Source organism: Pseudorasbora parva, chromosome 7, assembly GCF_024679245.1.
Source record: "Pseudorasbora parva isolate DD20220531a chromosome 7, ASM2467924v1, whole genome shotgun sequence".
Lineage (NCBI taxonomy): Eukaryota > Metazoa > Chordata > Actinopteri > Cypriniformes > Gobionidae > Pseudorasbora > Pseudorasbora parva.
Window position 1 is genome coordinate 10099713 of NC_090178.1, and position 18142 is coordinate 10117854.

Genomic DNA, 18142 nt, shown 5'->3' on the forward strand with positions numbered 1-18142 from the left:
GAGTTAACTTGCATCCATTTAAATTTAGTTAACAAGTTTGAAAATATTTTAATGAAAAATAATAAAATAAAACCTTTCCTGTAGCTCAAACAGTAGAGCACAGTGCTAGCAACGCCAAGGTCATGGGTTCGATTCCCAGGGAAAGCAAAAACTGAAAAAATGTAAAATGTGTACCTTAAAATGCAATGTAAGTCGCTTTGGATAAAAGCGTCTGCCAAATGCATAAATGTAAATGTAAAACATGCATTGCAAGCATTTTTTCCCGCTGACAAATTATGTCACTGTTACCTCACGCTCGAGTTGGTACCCACTGCAGACACAATTTTAATACAATTTACCAGTTTTTAACTACTTCAGAGAAAATGGCAGACAATTTTTTCAAAAGAAGACAACTGACAAGTGAGGAAATAGAGGAGTTTTTTTTTATTCTGATGAGGAGAATTTTGACAGTGAGGCAGAGAGTGACAGTGATGAAGACCTTCCCCCGAACCTTGAAGCTCAGGATTACTGGAGCACAGACCCCATGCTCTTGACACCATTTTTCGGGTCTTTGTTTTCACAGGACCGATTCCTTCTGCTCCTCTGCCGTCTTCACTGTTCAAACAATGCAACAGCAGTTTTAAATGACCCTCTGAAAAAAATCAGAAATATTTTTACTGCTCTCACCTCCTCCTTTCATCGCATTTTTGTGCCATACCGGGATCTGTGTTTTGATGAATCTCTGATGAAGTGGAAAGGCAGGCTGGCATTTCGTCAGTTCATTCCATCTAAATGGCACAGATTTGGGGTCAAGTTATTTGTTTTGTGTGATGTGCCCACTGGTTATGTGCAGGACATGATCATTTACTCCAGATCTACCAGTGCCATAAGGACTTGGGATTTCTGGGTCTGTTGTAATGACACTACTAGGACCTTACCTCAGAAAGGGTCATGTCCTTTATGTGGATAACTGGTACAGTAGTCCCACACTTTTCCAGAACCTCTTGTCTCTTGGCACTGGAGCTTGTGGGACTGTGTGTGCAAACCGCAAAGGGATGCCAACATTCACCTGTAGAATGACAAAGGGTAATGTGGAATTCAAGGAAAATGGATCACAGTTGGCAGTCAAATAGCATGATAAGAGAGATGTCCATGTCCTTACCATTGTCCACCCAACTGGTATGGCAGCCACAGGGAAGCTGGATCACATCACTGGGCAAGCCAAGATGAAGCCAGTCTGTGTGCTGGAGTACAACAAAAAGATGGGAGCAGTTGACAAAGCGGACATGATGACTGGTTTTCTTGAATGCACCAGAAAGTCTACCAAGTGGTACAAAAATATCTTCTTTCACCTACTTGACACAGTTTTACTGAACAGCCACATTGTCTACCGGCAAATTACTGGTAAGATATTTCTATAAATCAAAGAATATAAACAAGACAAAAAAATTGATCACATTTTCAATTAATGTAAACAAAAGTGTTATAAAGGGTATGCATGGATGTCACTTTCCTGAGTGAGTGGCAAAAGAGCTGCTGCGTGACTGGATTTAATAGGGGAACCGGTGTAAACAACGAGTAAACAAGTTTCAGTTTAAACTAAAGCTTAGACTTGATATAGTGGTGCTTAAAACTTACCAAAGATCCAGTGATCCATGGATATTGACAAGAACATTTCCTGGCATTTTTACATGCCTGATTTTGACACCAGTAAAATACATAAATCAAATTTGCCTGTGAATGCTTTAAATAAATACAATATACTAAGGGTGTAATGGTAAACAAAACTGACGGTTTGGTATGCACCTCGGTTCTGAAGTCACGGTTCGGTACAGCAGGGGAGAGAAAACTAAATATAAAATCTTTTTTTTTTTAAACAGTGGTTTACTGAACAGATTGTGTCAGTCCATAAATTAATTTAATTATAACTAAAATATTTTAATTCAATTATAACTAAATAAAGCATTAATTCAATTATAACAGGGTTTTTTTAAATCTCTCTTCTAATAGTTTTTATTATTTGCTAATAAGTTATACCACACTCATATAGGCATACATTATGCATGTTACTGGCCATTGTTTAAATCTGCTAGCAATTCAAAATACATCTTTATGGCTGTACAAGATATTATTCAGCACCCTGATGAACATCGCAATGCCGGGTTGGCCTACGTTGTCATCACGTTCTCTCCATCTGGATGAAGATAAGGAGCAGAGACTGCACAGCGGGTTGTGTTGACAGTGTTTAGTGATTTGGAGAAGAGAAAACTTCAGAATAATGTCACAGAGTTCATTCATGAAGTTGTGTGAACAACGCACAGCATCCGTATATGTCCACGCACATGCACTTTGGTCAGAGAGGCAATATTGCGATTAAGGTATAAGATATAAGGTGTTTGATATAAAGTGTTCCAGCTGACGGTGAGGTCACATGCATACCCTCTATAAACAAATGTACAATAATAAACAGATCACACTGTCACATACTATTCTATTCTATCCTCTTCCTTTCGCCCTATCGATTTGTTCTACTGTGAGTAGGAAAGGAAATCACCTCCCTGCAATTCAAGACGAACCTGATGAGAGGGCTGCTGGAGAACAGTATATTTATTGTTTTGTTTATAATACTATTTTGATTGTTGTTCATTGCAATTATATTTATAATTTGTTTTGTAATTTTATTAGAAAGTGTATAAATGTATAATAGTCTAAACAAAAAAACATTTAGCTTAAATTGAGGAGATTTAATAAAACATGAATGAAATGTGTACATTTTGCAATTTCTTTTTAAGAAATGACATACGTTTGAAGTATGCTAAACTAATACAACACATTCTAACTAGCAAAGCAGAGAAAAGGTCATCATGTATGCATTTGACATCATGTAACAAACTATATGCAAGCTAATAGTCAGTGAGGCGTGACCATATAGCTTTTCTCTGCTTTGCTAGTGAAATATGAAACTCAGTAACAATATAAACACTAAAACAAATAATATATTCATGTTACGTATCAAGTCAACTGAACCCTAATAACTTTACCGAATGCACGGAGCATATTTGCAAGGTGCAAAACGACAAACATGACATTTGAACGTCCACATTTTTGAGTACTGTTCGTTTTACAAGAGAATTTTTTAAATATCTTTATTCATATTTATTGCATGTTTGTAAATAATTATATGTGCTCCAAAATAGGAGGAAAAAAACTAAAATATACTCACCATTTGACACGCGGATGTTGTGAGGGAGATGCAAAATGCCGTGTGCAAGCGAAATTCAAAGCAGTGGGGAAAAAATAGCAACATAAACATGTCAACCATAGTGTGTACACGCTAACAAATAATGTGAAAGGTTTTGAATTAAAAAAATAAAGCAAAACATTCATAGAGCGCTCACCTGCACGCGGTCATCCACCACAAGCGCCATTGTGACTGCGTCACTGCAAAAACTCACGTGTCAAGGTTGATGTGTGTTACCATGGAAATTAGAACGCATGTCATTGCATAATAACGGTCGCAATAAAAAAACTCACGCCAGGCTGCCAGTCTTATTTTTAAGAACGTACGTGCGAAAGGGTTAAGTAAGTTCAACAAATTATTGGACATTAACAGCTGTTGGATTTTACAGTGTAAAATATGGCCCCTTATCATTTTACATTTTGCATTGTTATTTTGCATATTTCATTTCAAATTGAATATCACTATCCATAAGCTTCCATAGGATTGTGCAAAGTTTAAGAGTTTTTGAGGAAAATGGAGACAAGAGATGTGGAAAACAAAGCCATTCTTCTCCAAACTTATAATACATCATTTTGCAGTTTGTTGAGAGCAGCATACAATATTCAAAATCTGTTCATCTGAGCTTCCAGCTGGGAGAAACAGTCTCTGGGGAAGAAATATCAAAGAAAAAAGTTGAGAAGAAATATTACAGAAAATGGGCTGGTGGCTGAAGACACAGTGGAAATGTCAAGAAAGATGTCAAGGAGATGCTGCACTTCTGAAGTTATACAGAGGAGCTCTTCTATTTTACTGCCAGAAGGTCACAGACTGCATGAATGAAACAAGCATCCGCATAGAAAAAATTATTTGTGGATATTCCAGTACACATTCTGAATAATTCTGATTTTTAAAATGTTTTTGAAAGAAGTTTTTTATGCTTGCCAAGGCTGGATTTAGTAAAACAAAACCATGGTAAAAACAGCTAAATATGATTACATTTTATTATAACTTTATTTTCATATTTAAATTGAATTTATTCCTGCAATTGCAAAGCTGAATTATCAGCATGATTACCCCCGGTCTTCAGTGTCACATGATCATTCAGAAATCAATATAATATGTTGATTTGGTATAGTAGCGAATTAGCTCAGAGGTTAAATATTAATTATTATTCATAACTCAGTATGATTATTCATTATGATTAATTATAATATTTTAATCAGTTAAATAAATTAACTTGATGTAGCTAGGTGCACTATGTAGTATTTTTGCAGTAAAGCAAAAGTCCCGGTGTTCGTCAGCCGTGTGTTTGTGTAACAATCACTCCAGCGGCCGTGCTCAGCTCCTCAACACTCGGTCCTGCTCTGCTTTACACTACAGTAACGTTAATAACTGCATGCATGAACGTGATTTCTAACCGAGTCCTATTTTCCACCGGCTGTGAGGTGAAGACCACATGTCCCAAGATGCTGCGCTCAAACTTTGCGTCATTAAACTACGCATTTGTTTTGAATAGGCGACCTCTAGTTGACGGAAAGTTGCATAGTGCACCTTTAACATTCCAATAATTCGATCAGTTCATCATGTGAACACTCAGTATTGATTATTAATTAATTCTAAGAAAAGGATATTTTTCATGGCCACAGAAAAATAATTCTTACTTTGTATTAACACAAACACTTAGAGCGCATAACAAGATTGATCATTGAAGTGACAATTTGTTTGCAGCGGGGGGAGTCAGAACCAAACATATATTGTGCACAAACTTTAATAATTAAATCACGGACAAGATTAAACAGACATAAAAACATATACATGGTAAGAAGCACATTCAAAGTGTTGGAAGAACCGGGTCAGTACAGATGGATGAAGTTATGGAAAGCCTCCAGTGATGGAGGAAGTATTGAATCTCAGTAGACTTAAATAAAAGTACAAGTAACCAGAGACATATTTACTTTAGTAAAAGCAGAAGTACTACAATGACAACTCTACTTAAGTAAAAAGTACCTGATTTTAAATGTACTTTAAATATTAAAAGTAACAGTACTTGCATAACAATTTATTATCTTAATGTGTATATTCTAATAATTAAAAGGTTGAAAACAGTATGGGCTGTAGCATTTTAATTAAGCTAGTTTTGGGTTAATGTAATTGTGCATCTGTTGCTCAGTTTACGTTCTGACTTTCGGTTCTGGTTATCTATCAGGGTGATCTGCAGAGTTAAATATTATTCTGAAGCTGCATTCTCATCAGCTATGATGTATTAAATTCTTCATATTTATGAAGATTAATCTTATTAAATATAGGCCATGCTTCAGTTTTCTTTTTATATTCTTAAATTTGATCAATAAATTCAATTAGAATAAGACGATTTGTTACCAATCAAATGAAATAGGCCTAATTTACACTGAAAAAGCACAACTGCATTGAATAATGTTATGAGATTATTTTAAATAAATATTTTTTAATGCAAATAAGAAATGTTGGAAAGAATGTTTAAAACATGAAACTAAATCACCAGTAGGTGGCGGAAGGGGGTCGTCTTAATGAGTGAGTCATTGAGTCGATTCGTTCAAACGGCTGATTCATTCATGAACGAGGCAGTTGCTTATGCATAGGTCATTGAATCTTTGATTCAACCGATTCATTCAAAACACTGAATCATTAAACGTTTTCTGCTATGAAATGCGTTATGGTTCTGATGTGGAAATATAATCTGATTTTGGAAATATTTTCGCAGCTGAAATAGAACAAAAGCAGTCAATATTGCATCTAAAATGTAAGTGACTAATTTTAATTGTTTATGGAAATTTCATATGAAATCAGTACACTTTCAGTCCTGATGGTATTCTGGAAAACGTCTCAGGTTACGTATGTAACCTCTGTTCCCTGAGAACAGGAACCTCGCACTGCGTCCTAGAACGCTACGGGGAATGCCACCAGTGTGACAGATGTCTGAAGCTACTATCGAATCACAGCAATCCTATTGACCAGCGACAGCTCATGACATCATCAATGTGCGAAGTATATAAGGGCGCCTTGCAAACATAACACCATCTTTTCGTCTGAAGGGACTGTTTGGCAGGCAGGCCCAGAGACATGGCAACAAGACGCAGTGACTCGTTCCCTGTTCTCAGGGAACAGAGGTTACATACGTTACTTTTCGAAAGTGAACTCGCACTGCGTCCTAGAGCGCTACGGGGAACGATATACCCACTCCGCCATGCTGAGGGGAGTACATGCCCACTAGCAGTGACATCTGTCAGGACAAGCAAATTCAACTGAAAAGCCTGAACCACACCCCCTCTGGTCATACTGGGCTGTCAGTGGCAGCATTCTCTACGCATAGCCCAACTTATAAGCCTTAAGAGAAACTTAATGCACACGTATGAGGTCCTAACCAGACTGCTCAAAGGCCTGGGACCAACTACTTTAACAGAAGGGGTCCCTTTAAGGGAATGTGGCCAGGGGGCCCGAGGACACCCCAGCCAGTCACTATTCGGGAAACCATTCCCGAATGCCACCAGGAAGGCCTGACCTGGTGTCGTTTCTACAGGACACTTCGGCCTGGCCAACCCTGTCTGTTTGAAACAGAGCCTCTGGACAGTCGCCTTCTGGTGAGGCATCCAGACAGAGGGACTGCAAACTGACAGTATCCTGCTCAGACTGGATCTCAGAGACGGGTATCCTAGAGAGCAGTACTCAGCGTAGCACTTTCCTAACCCTTGCTAGCGAGGAGAGTTCACCTGCTCGATCCTAGGATCCTTATCTTACAGAAGTGCTCAGGAGGCCAGACAGGCCTACGGACTGATCTAACAGGGAGGCCTCGCGAGAGGCCTACGACCGTCTGATCAATCTCAGGCGGCTGTGTGCTCATAGATGCCCTCAGAGAGGGGAGCACCTGAGCCTGCCTGGTGGGTAACCCCCAGCTGTAGGCCAAACTACCAAAGGTTCTATTCTACAAAGAACTGGTAATAGAAGACCTAATCTTGGGAACTTCGCCGTCAAGGAGGCCCAGAGAGGCCTGCTACCTGATAACAAGTTTCAAGGAGGCATTAGGGAGGCCTACCACTCGATAGCAATTCATGCTGACTGCCAGAGCATTCAGACTCACCTTTATGGAGGCCTAGTGAGGCCTACCACATTAAATCCAGCCCTTAGGGAGGCCTGGTGAGGCCTACTACCTGCCAGCAATGCATGCTAACTTTCCAAGCAGCCGAGTTTACCTTCCGGGAGGCCTGATGAGGCCTACCACCTGATAACCTGCCTCCAGGGAGGCCTGACCTGGTGCTCGGTTTGGCCAACCCTGTCTGTTCAGGAAAACTGAGTCTCCGGACACTGCCTCAGTGAGGCATCCAGACTGAGGGACTGAAACCTGGCAGTCCTTCTCAGACCGTATCTCAGAGACGGGTATCCCAGAGAGCAATACTAGCGCTTTACAACCCTTGCTAGTGAGGGGAGTCTAAATGTTCAATCCAAGGATTTACAAAGCTCTTATGTTTCAAAGCACTAAGGAGGCCGGAGAGGCCTATGGATTGATCTAACAGGGAGGCCTCACGAGAGGCCTGCGACCATCTGATCAGACTCAGGCGGCTGTGTGCTCATAAAACGGCCCTCAGTGAGGGGAGCACTTGAGCCTGCCTGGCTAAGCTACCAAATGTTCTATTCCATAAAGAACTGGTAATAGAAGTGCCTAATATTGGAAACTTCTCCTTCAAGGAGGCCCAGAGATTGACTACAACCTGATAGCAAGTTTTCAAGGAGGCCTAAGAGAGGCCTACCACTTGATAGTAATTCATGCTGACTGCCAGAGCATCCAGACTCGCATCCATCCAGACTTTATGGAGGCCTAGAGAAGCCTACCACCTCAAAGCAAGCCCTCAGGGAGGCCTGGCGATGCCTATTACCTGCCAGCAATGCATGCTTACTCCCCAAGCAGCTGAGTTCACCTACAAACTGATAGCCCGCCACACTGCCTTTTCATACTTCACCTTCAAGGAGGCCAAGAGAGGCCTACTACCTGATAGCAAGTTTTCCAAGGAGGCCTACGGGAGGCCTCCCACCTAATAGCAATAGCAATACCTGATAGCCAGTCAGGCTAGCTGTCCAGTTGCCCTGCATAGGAAGTGGCCTTCAGGGAGGCCCGGTGAGGCCTACTACCTGATAGCAAGCCTTCAGGGAAGCCTGGTGAGACCTGCCACCTGCTAGCAATACATTACTTAACTGCCAAGGTGACTGAGTTCAACCTAAGGGAGGCCGGGTGAGGCCTACTACCTGATAGCCAGTCAGGCTAGCTGTCCAGATGTCATACATCTGACTTTGCCCTCAGGGAGGCCTGGCGAGACCTACTACCTAATAGCGAGTCATGCTACCTTCAGGGAGGCCTGGTGAGGCCAACCACCTGATAGTCAGTCTCCAAGGAGGCCTGGTGAGGCCTACTACCTGATAAGAAAAGTCATGCTAGCTGCTTGTCCCGACTCGAGAACTCGCCTTCAGGGAGGCCTGGTGAGGCCTACCACCTGATAGCAAGGCTTCAGGGAGGCTTGGTGAGGCCTAACACCTGATCGCAAGCCTTCAGGGAGGCCTGGTGAGGCCTACCACCTGATAGCAAGCCTTCAGGGAGGCTTGGTGGGGCCTACTATCTACTATGTGTTGCATCTACAGAGAATCCCCACTCTGTATCTCGCCATCAGGGAGGCCTACTACCTAATAGCAAGTTACCACTGGCTGCTATAAGCCCATGACTGACAATTAACGACGACACTGCTCATTATCAGGCTCATTATCTACTAGCTGACGACAAACCTTCTGATCTGTATAAACCAACATCATTGGGAGCATGTCACCAAAACATATCTAGGGCCCACAGTAGAACCCAAAATATCAAAAACTATGACTTTATTCAGCATTGTCTTCTCTTCCACGTTCCTCCAAAAAGATTAAAATGGTGTGAATCGATCAATGATTCGGGTCGCTAATATCACGTGATTTCAGCAGTTCAGATCGCATCAAACCGCCAAACTGCTGAAATCACGTAACATTGGCGACCCGAAGCATTGATCGATTCACTGATTCATTAACCGTTTGAATCTTTTTGGAGAAACAAGGGAAGAGAGGACAATGTTGAATAAATTCATTATTTTTTGATATTTTTGGACCAAAATGTATTTTCGATGCTTCAAGAGATTCTAATTAACCAACTGATGTCACATATGGACTACTTTTATGATGTTTTTATTCCCTTTTTGGACATGGACAGTAAAGTGGGCATTGACTGCATATGCTCTGGGACTAAAATATAAAATATCTTAAACTATGTTCCGATGATGAACAGAGGTCTTACGGGTGTGGAACGACATTAGGGTGAGTCATTAATGACATCAATTTCCTTTTTGGGTGAACTAACCCTTTAAGTAAACATTCCACCACTGAAAGCATCTAAAGCCTGGGAGGAACCATCATCATAAGCTCCTTTGTCTGAACAAAGGGGTTAACAGTTTTACTAACAACACAGCGATTTGTATTTCGTAAGTTACTTGCATTTAGTCTGAGCTGAAGAGCGTCCGAGGTGAAATTGCAGGAGAGAAAGTCTTGATAGTTTGGTCCAAAGGTGTTTCCGAAGAAGAATTTATGGATTTGCATGGTTGTTTCAACTCTGTCGAGGTTGAGGAAGTTATACATGCTACATAGCTTAAGAAGTTTAGGCCTGCTGGCAGCATGGGGTTTCCTGTCCCACACACATGTGAGACTAGGCCTTATCTGGCCAGCTGGCCAAGATGAGGTGTCGTTTCAGCCAGCAAGACGAGAAGAGAGGGTGTACATTTTTCCTTAAAAGTCTTAGAGAAATCCCACCCTCAATGGTAGAGTTGACCAATGGGATTGTTGGGCTTTTCGGGAAAATTGTTGGGAAATTCCTCTGTGGGAGATTTATGGCTCTTTTTGTTTCAAGCAAGATTCAATGGGCCTGTGCCCATATGTATATATATATATATACTGTATATATATATATAGACAGTGAGGTAAAAGTTTATGTGTTATTACACCATATTTAATCAGTATAGGGAAAAGCAATCACATTCATTGAATGCTCTATCTGAAGCCGGGGATCAGTCCTGATTGCTGGTGAAAGCATGTAGGATTTGGCACTCCGACCCATTTCTCAGAGTCTGATCCACAATCTGTTGTGTGCCGATTTTTGATCCCCACACAGGAAACCCAACAACAAATGACAAACATGGACATCAGCAGCCAAGGACATCCAAGAGCTCCAATGTGCAATTTGGCATATATAGGGAGCCCTATTGTATATCATAGGCCTACCTGTATTCCCAGCTTCATATGGACTTTCAGTTCAGAACTGAATACACAAATCTGAAAATATTTTAAAAGTGTATTTTCTCAGTCAGAGCAGTGTTTATCTGGCACAAAGATATAGCTACTTGATTGCATTAGCTACTTTATTATTGCCTATGATGTGCTTTTTGAACTATGAACGAGGTGAATACTGTTTTTGAACAGTCTGAAGAAGCCGATTCACTAAAATGAATCACACTTTCACAGATTCGTTCAACAGGTTCCACAGATTCATTCCTATATCTATAGGTTTTAGAACAGTCTCAAGGAACCGATTCATTAAAATGAATCACTCTTCCCGCAGTTAAATTGCTTTTTGAATACCATAGTCTGAAATAACAAATTCACTAAAATGAATCACACATAAACTTTTCCCATATAGGTGAAAGCTTTCTAAACTGTTCAAACAAACTAAAATAAATCACACAATATATTTCTGCACACAGAGATGCAAACAGAGGAAAATCACAACCCTCTTTTCACCCTGATAACACAGGAAAAAATAAAGTGTAGGACCATGTTTCACCTATTGAAGTGTCTTGTGGAATGCTATTGGTTATAGTTTAAAAGCAAATAGGCTAGGGTACGAATGAAGTTTTAATTGAAAAAAAGTAGGATATTTATGTGCAAGCTCACACTAAAGCAAATTCGACTCAACATGAGTCAAGACCTACTCTAAAATGTCTTATTTATGAGTATTGTAAATTTGGACATAGAAATATTCCAGCTATGTCAGCAAGCAAACTAACTCTTCATACCCAAATGGTGTGTGTCTAGTCTGCCAGTGTTTATGCCCTTTAAATGGTTCATTAAAAATGCATCGTATTCCTCAGAGAGCTAGTAAGATTTCTGATCTTGAGTTCTTGAGATCAAGAGTTTTTGGCTTTAGGATGATCGACAGGTCGTCTGACAGCTGCTTCTCTGTCTTATTTTGTGTCACACATATGCAGTGTTTGTGAACTCTTTGAGGTGAGGAATATTATCTGGCACAATTTGTGCTAAATAGCTAAGTTCTAAGTTCTGCTGGGAAACCTTGGGTCCTGCCATCCACGTGGACATTACTGTGGATGTAAGCTTATATCTAATATAGTATAGCTAATTGTTTAATCAAACACAAAGCTATGAGTTTAGATGAATGACAAAACTGATTTTTTTTTTTTTTTGCGTTAACTATAGGCCTATTCCTTTATAATGACACAACAAGGTTGAAAAATGTCTCTAGTTTATTGCAACCCTCCTACATGTTCCTATTTCCTTGGCTAATTATTTATAATCAATGGTGATTAGGCTACTCACTGAAATTGTGTTCATAAACACCCTCTTCCTTAATTGCAGACAGACATGAATGTAATTTCAATCGATTTACTGCTTCTGGAAATAATGTATTAACATATCTCAGGTGTTAACATAAACTTACAAGAGATTTTCTGTGAAAACAGATTCGGAAACATAGACTACTCATAGGAAAAAATGCACAGGACAAATGCATTACAAAAGCAACATTTTGTGCAAAATAATAGGCCTGCATCAGTTAACATTATACATTCTTCCATTCATGTTCCGATTTTATGCAGGTAAAATCCTGATTACGTATGTCTGTGTCGACAACATGGCAAATGCTGATTGCATTAATTAGAGTTCTACACAATTATCTATACTTCCGCAATACAAACAATAAAATTTTCCAGCTGATTACATAATGGCTCGAGCCTCTGGATAATAATGGTCAAATTCTGTTCTGTCGTCTGTACGGTTTGAATTTAATGAGATCAGTCGTCCCAGAGTTTAATTAGGCCAGACAGAAACAGCTGCAGGAGGTTGAGCTCACGGCAGCCTCTGGAAACGCAAACCTCCACCAGGCCTCAACGCCGCTGTTTAAAAATATCTGACACCCACGCTACCTGACGGTCCCGTCAATAACTGCCATTTATCATCCATATCTGCCTACTTTCGTTTAATTACTGCAATGAATCTAATGCAGAGCTGCAGTCTCGGACCTCCTCCATCTATTTACTGTGAATTTCTCCACAGCTTCAGTTTATAGAAGTTGGTTCTGAAAGCATCCTGAAGGTTAAAGTTTGTTTCTTCTGGTAGATGAGGAGCCTACAATGCCAAGGTCAAGGGCTCAATTCCCAACACAAATATTGATTAAAAAAAACATAAATTGAACTGCCAAAAGCATCTGCCAAATTCATACAAGATCAACATGTCTCATAATCTAATATAATCATGGTTCACTTGACACATTGCCATGTGCTATTATAAAAATCTCTTCTGCATTGTTAAATAAAATAAATATATTTTTCATTTTTGTAATTTAAAAATATCAATGAAAGGACTGGTTTCATATACAGGGCTTGGATTAAGCCAGAATTAGTCCCTAGTTCAATTAGGACACCCAAGTAGTTTTTATAAAATCAAATAAAACATTACTGGTGTGCATCTTGAGACAAAACAATGACAGTGGCATATTTATGATATAGCAGGGCAAGTTTCTTTCAGTTAAAATAACTCAAACATGCATTTTAGCATCATAGTATAGGTTTAAGCATTGTCTGAAACCAGGGGAAAATAATTAAAAACAAAATGCAAAATAAAATCATCAATACAGCTTTACAAATTGTATGTAAAAAGAAGAAAGAAAAAAAATGTACAACAGCAGCCTTTGAGGAAAGTAATTTTCCATATCTGTCGGTTAGAATAGTTTTGTGGTACATGTATTTTTTTGTTGTTGATAATCATACAACTCATTTAGAAATGTAAATTACATTTTCTACTTTTCACTTTTTGTGTGCAGATTTTAATGTTTTAGTTCATATTTTTAGAGTGTCATTTCCAATCAAGCTGTAATTTCATAAAAATTACGGAAATATAATGTATACGTCTGCTTGTCTCAAACTTTAAAGCGCACCTAATTTACTTTTATCATGTTTGAACATAAATGTGTCGGCAGTGTGTGTACACAGGTAAAAACCAACCCACTCCTTTTTTAATCCCCATAAAACAATAACTTATAAAATATTATTTTGATAGTTTTAAGAGATGTTATACAAAACTCCAGCCTGTGTGGATGTAAACTATACTCTGAAAGAATTTCAGAAGCAGCATTCTAGATATTTAAAATCAGTCAAAAATTAGTTGCCCATGTGTGGCAAGGGGGGCGTGGTTCAGCGAGGTCTGCAGCGGGAGAGAGAGCCGCGGGACGAGCGGTAAGTGAGTGGGTTGGAAGCAGATTAATAACACCTGTCTCTCGTTCCAGTAATGAGCGCGGAGAGGGGATAAAACCTCGGTGGAACCGGAGACCGAGGAGAGAGAGAGTCGGACTGTTGGTGCGAGAACCCCGAGACTGAGTTGACCCGGAAGCCGGAAGTGCCGCGAACCGGAAGTTATTGTTATGAGTTTGACTGAAAACACACGAAGAAGTGTGTTCTTGACATTGAGAAAGAGAAATAAAGAATACGCATCAACAGTCCAGCCGACCCCTGTGTCCTCTTCCTTCCTTACTATATCGAACTTGCTACACTGGTGCCGAAACCCGGGAAGGAAGTAGGACAGCGCCGCCGCCATGACCACGCCCTCCGGCTCGCCGTTTGCGGACATCATCACCGCTCTCGCGGCCCTCCATCAGGAACAACATCAGTCCATGCTGGACCTGCGGGCAGACCAGGAGCGCCGCTTCGAGGCCATTGTCCGCGGCCAGCAAGAGGACCGCGAGAGGTTCCGGAGCTGGATCAACCGGGAGGTTCGCACCGAAGCCGCCGGGCTGACCAGCGCACCGGTCCACGTGCCCCTGCATAAGATGGGGCCACAGGATGATCCTGAGGCTTTTATAGACCTTTTTCAGAAGGCCGCGGAGGCCTGCGGGTGGCCCCGGGCACAGTGGCCGGTGCGCCTCATACCACTGCTTACAGGAGAAGCCCAGGCGGCCGCCCAACAACTGCCGGTGGCGAACCTCCTGGAGTATGAAGACCTCAAGAGGGCCATCATCCAGCGGGTCGGCCGGACCCCAGAACAACATCGCCAGAGATTCCGCTCGCTGGAGTGGGGCGAGGCCGGCCGACCCTTCGCGATGGCTCAACAGCTCCGGGACTCGTGCCGCAAATGGCTACTGGCCGGTGGAAGCGACGTGGACCACATCGTCGATCTGGTGGTACTGGAGCAGATTATCGCTCGGCTACCCAAGAAGACCGCCGAGTGGGTCCAGTGCCACCGGCCCACGTCGCTGACGACGGCCATCAATCTGGCGGAGGACCACCTGGTGGCGTGCCCGGGGGTCGGCGAGCCCCTATTAACCTCTCCCTCTCTCTCTCCCCCCTCTGTCTCTCCCTCTCGCCCTGTCCCTCTCCCCAGGTCCCGTCCTCCAGGCCCTCCTCGCGTTCCCCCCAGAGGCCGGGGTGGGATGGGCCCAGGACCGTCCGGGAGTTCGCGGGCTCCGCCCAGGGGGGTGGGGCCGCTGGGGGCGGGTGGCGACAATGGCTCCGGTTTCACACCCTCCCCGCGCTCATTTTCCAACCCACTCCCCGCCGCAGGGGTGGCGGGTAAGCCTGGGCTGGCCTGCTGGCGGTGCGGTGATCTGGATCATTTTGTGGACCGATGTCCGAGGATGGACATCGGGACAATGATCCGGATCCCGGACGTCCAGCGGACCACCCCCGATCAAGCAGGAGAGTACCAAATTCCTGTAAGTATCAAGGGGGGTACATATCAGGCCTTGGTGGATTCAGGATGTAACCAAACCTCGATCCATCAAAGCCTGATACAGCCTGGGGCATTGGATACAAGCCGCATGGTTAAGGTGCGGTGTGTGCACGGGGATGTGGTGGAATATCCGGTTGTCCCAGTCACGATACAGTTTAGGGGGAAAAAGCATAGTGTTGAGGTGGCGGTTAGTCCCCACCTCCGGCATCCGCTAATTCTGGGGACGAATTGGCCCGCCTTTCCGGCGTTATTAGGGTCGTTATGCGAGGATGCCGCTTGGGAGAACAAGGCTAGGAACGGGGCGGCGCGAGTGCAGGTTGGCGAGGCTGATACGGGGCCCTTGGGAACAGCTTCAGAGGAACCGAGCGGGGTCGAGAGACTGATTCTCTCGGACCGCGATGACTTCCCTCTGGAGCAGTCTCAAGATGAGACCCTAAAACATGCATTCCAGCAGGTCCGCACTATCGACGGTCAGTCTCTCCAACCCGCATTGCCCGTCACGTATCCTTATTTTGCCATAATTAAGGATCGGTTGTATCGAGTGACCCAAGACGCTCAGACAAAAGTGGATACAACCCAGTTATTAGTACCAAAGAGCCGCCGGGAAATGCTTTTCCAGGCGGCTCACTCGAACCCGATGGCGGGCCACCTGGGGCAGGCGGCCACATTGAATCGCTTAATGACCCGATTTTTTTGTCCAGGCATTCATGACAATGTGCGCAGGTGGTGCGCGTCTTGCCCTGAATGTCAGTTGGTGAATCCACTGGCCGCCCCAAAAGCGCCATTGCGCCCCCTTCCATTAATGCAGGTCCCCTTCGAGAGAATTGCGATGGACCTCATCGGGCCATTAGAGCGATCCGCACGCGGACATCGTTTTGCGTTAGTCATCGTGGACTACGCAACACGATATCCGGAGGCAGTGGCTCTCCGCAACATCTCCGCGAAGAGTGTTGCGGACGCACTGTTTCGTCTAATCTCCCGAGTGGGGATTCCGAAAGAAATCCTCACTGATCAAGGCACGGCGTTTATGTCACGCACGTTGAGCGAACTCTACGGGTTACTGGGCATTAAATCCATTCGAACAAGCGTCTATCACCCACAAACGGACGGCTTGGTCGAACGGTTTAATCGCGCGCTTAAATCCATGATCCGTAAGTTCGTACAGGAAGACGCCAAAAATTGGGATCGGTGGTTAGAACCCCTCTTATTTGCCGTGCGGGAGGTTCCGCAAGCCTCCACGGGGTTTTCCCCCTTCGAGCTTCTCTATGGACGGCAGCCCCGGGGGGTGCTGGACGTCCTACGAGAAACTTGGGAGGAGGGACCTTCTTTGGCCAAAAACGAAATTCAATACGTGCTGGACTTGCGAACAAAACTCCACACCTTGGGGCGGCTATCTAGGGAGAATTTGTTGCAAGCCCAGGACCGCCAGAGCCGGTCATATAACAGGGGTACGAGACTACGCAAATTTACACCGGGAGAGAAAGTGCTCGTATTACTCCCTACATCGAGCTCTAAATTAATGTCAAAGTGGCAGGGGCCGTTTGAGGTCGCACGACAGGTTGGAGACCTCGATTGTGAAGTGATACGATCCGATAGGAACGGGGCACGTCAAATATACCACCTCAATCTCCTTAAAAAATGGAATGAGGTGGAATCAGTGTTGTTGGCGACGGTGATCGGGGGAGAGGATGATCTCGGGCCGGAGGCGAGCATCAAAGCACAATCGGTCGCACTGGCCCCTGGGGGAGATCACCTCTCACCGTCCCAACTCACTGATTTATCAAGACTACAGGCGGAGTTCGCCGACGTGTTTTCGCCCCTACCGGGACGTACCAACTTAATTCAGCACCATATCGAGACCGAGCCGGGCGTGGTAGTTCGCAGCCGGCCGTATCGCTTGCCTGAACACAAGAAAAAAGTAGTTCAAGACGAATTAGGGGCAATGCTCGATATGGGAGTAATAGAGGAGTCCAACAGTGACTGGGCGAGCCCGATCGTTTTGGTCCCTAAGATCGACGGCTCGGTCAGGTTCTGTGTGGACTACCGCAAGGTGAATGCAGTGTCGAAATTCGACGCGTATCCAATGCCGCGGGTTGACGAGTTGCTTGATCGGCTGGGCACGGCTCGATTTTATTCGACATTGGACTTAACGAAGGGCTATTGGCAGATCCCCTTGTCTCCATTGTCCAAAGAAAAGACAGCTTTCACCACGCCGTTTGGATTGCACCAATTCGTCACGCTTCCCTTCGGCTTGTTCGGGGCGCCCGCTACCTTTCAGCGCCTCATGGACAGGATTTTGCGTCCCCATGCCGCATATGCTGCTGCCTATCTGGATGATATCGTGATTTACAGTCACGATTGGCAGCGGCATATCCAGCATGTCAGGGCGGTCTTGAGGTCGCTGAGGGCAGCGGGGCTCACGGCCAATCCGAAGAAGTGTGCAATTGGGCGGGTGGAAGTAAGGTATCTGGGCTTCCACTTGGGTCATGGACAGGTGCGTCCCCAAATTGATAAGACCGCCGCAATTGCAACCTGTCCGAGACCCAAGACCAAAAAGGAGGTAAGGCAGTTCTTGGGGCTGGCGGGATATTATAGACGGTTTATACCAAATTATTCGGACCTCACCAGCCCTTTGACTGACCTTACTAGAAAGGGGCTACCAGATACGGTCCAATGGACGGAGCTGTGCCAGCAGGCCTTCACCCGAGTTAAGGCTGCTCTATGTGGCGGGCCGCTTTTACACTCCCCTGACTTTTCTCTCCCTTTTCTGTTGCAGACTGACGCGTCGGACAGGGGGCTGGGCGCAGTCCTGGCCCAGGAGGTGGAGGGGGGAGAGCGGCCGGTGCTGTACATTAGCCGCAAGCTCTCAAAGAGAGAGGCTTAGTACAGCAC

The 18142-nt window shown here is 43.8% G+C and overlaps 1 long non-coding RNA gene across 7 annotated transcripts; it reads right to left on the reverse strand.

Moving 5' to 3' along the window:
- Window positions 1-408: 408 nt before the first annotated feature.
- LOC137083598 (uncharacterized) lies at window positions 409-3561 on the reverse strand. 7 transcript variants are annotated; one of them, XR_010906547.1, is made up of 7 exons: window positions 3378-3561; window positions 3021-3187; window positions 1336-1394; window positions 1142-1223; window positions 918-1048; window positions 667-767; window positions 409-594 (listed from the first exon to the last, which is right to left on the reverse strand). It is a non-coding gene; the product is annotated as an uncharacterized lncRNA (long non-coding RNA). The 7 variants fall into 7 exon arrangements; XR_010906548.1 differs by lacking the exon at window positions 3021-3187 and having other exon boundaries at window positions 1336-1380; XR_010906546.1 differs by lacking the exon at window positions 3021-3187 and having other exon boundaries at window positions 698-767; window positions 3203-3561.
- Between the last annotated feature and the right edge of the window lie 14581 nt (window positions 3562-18142).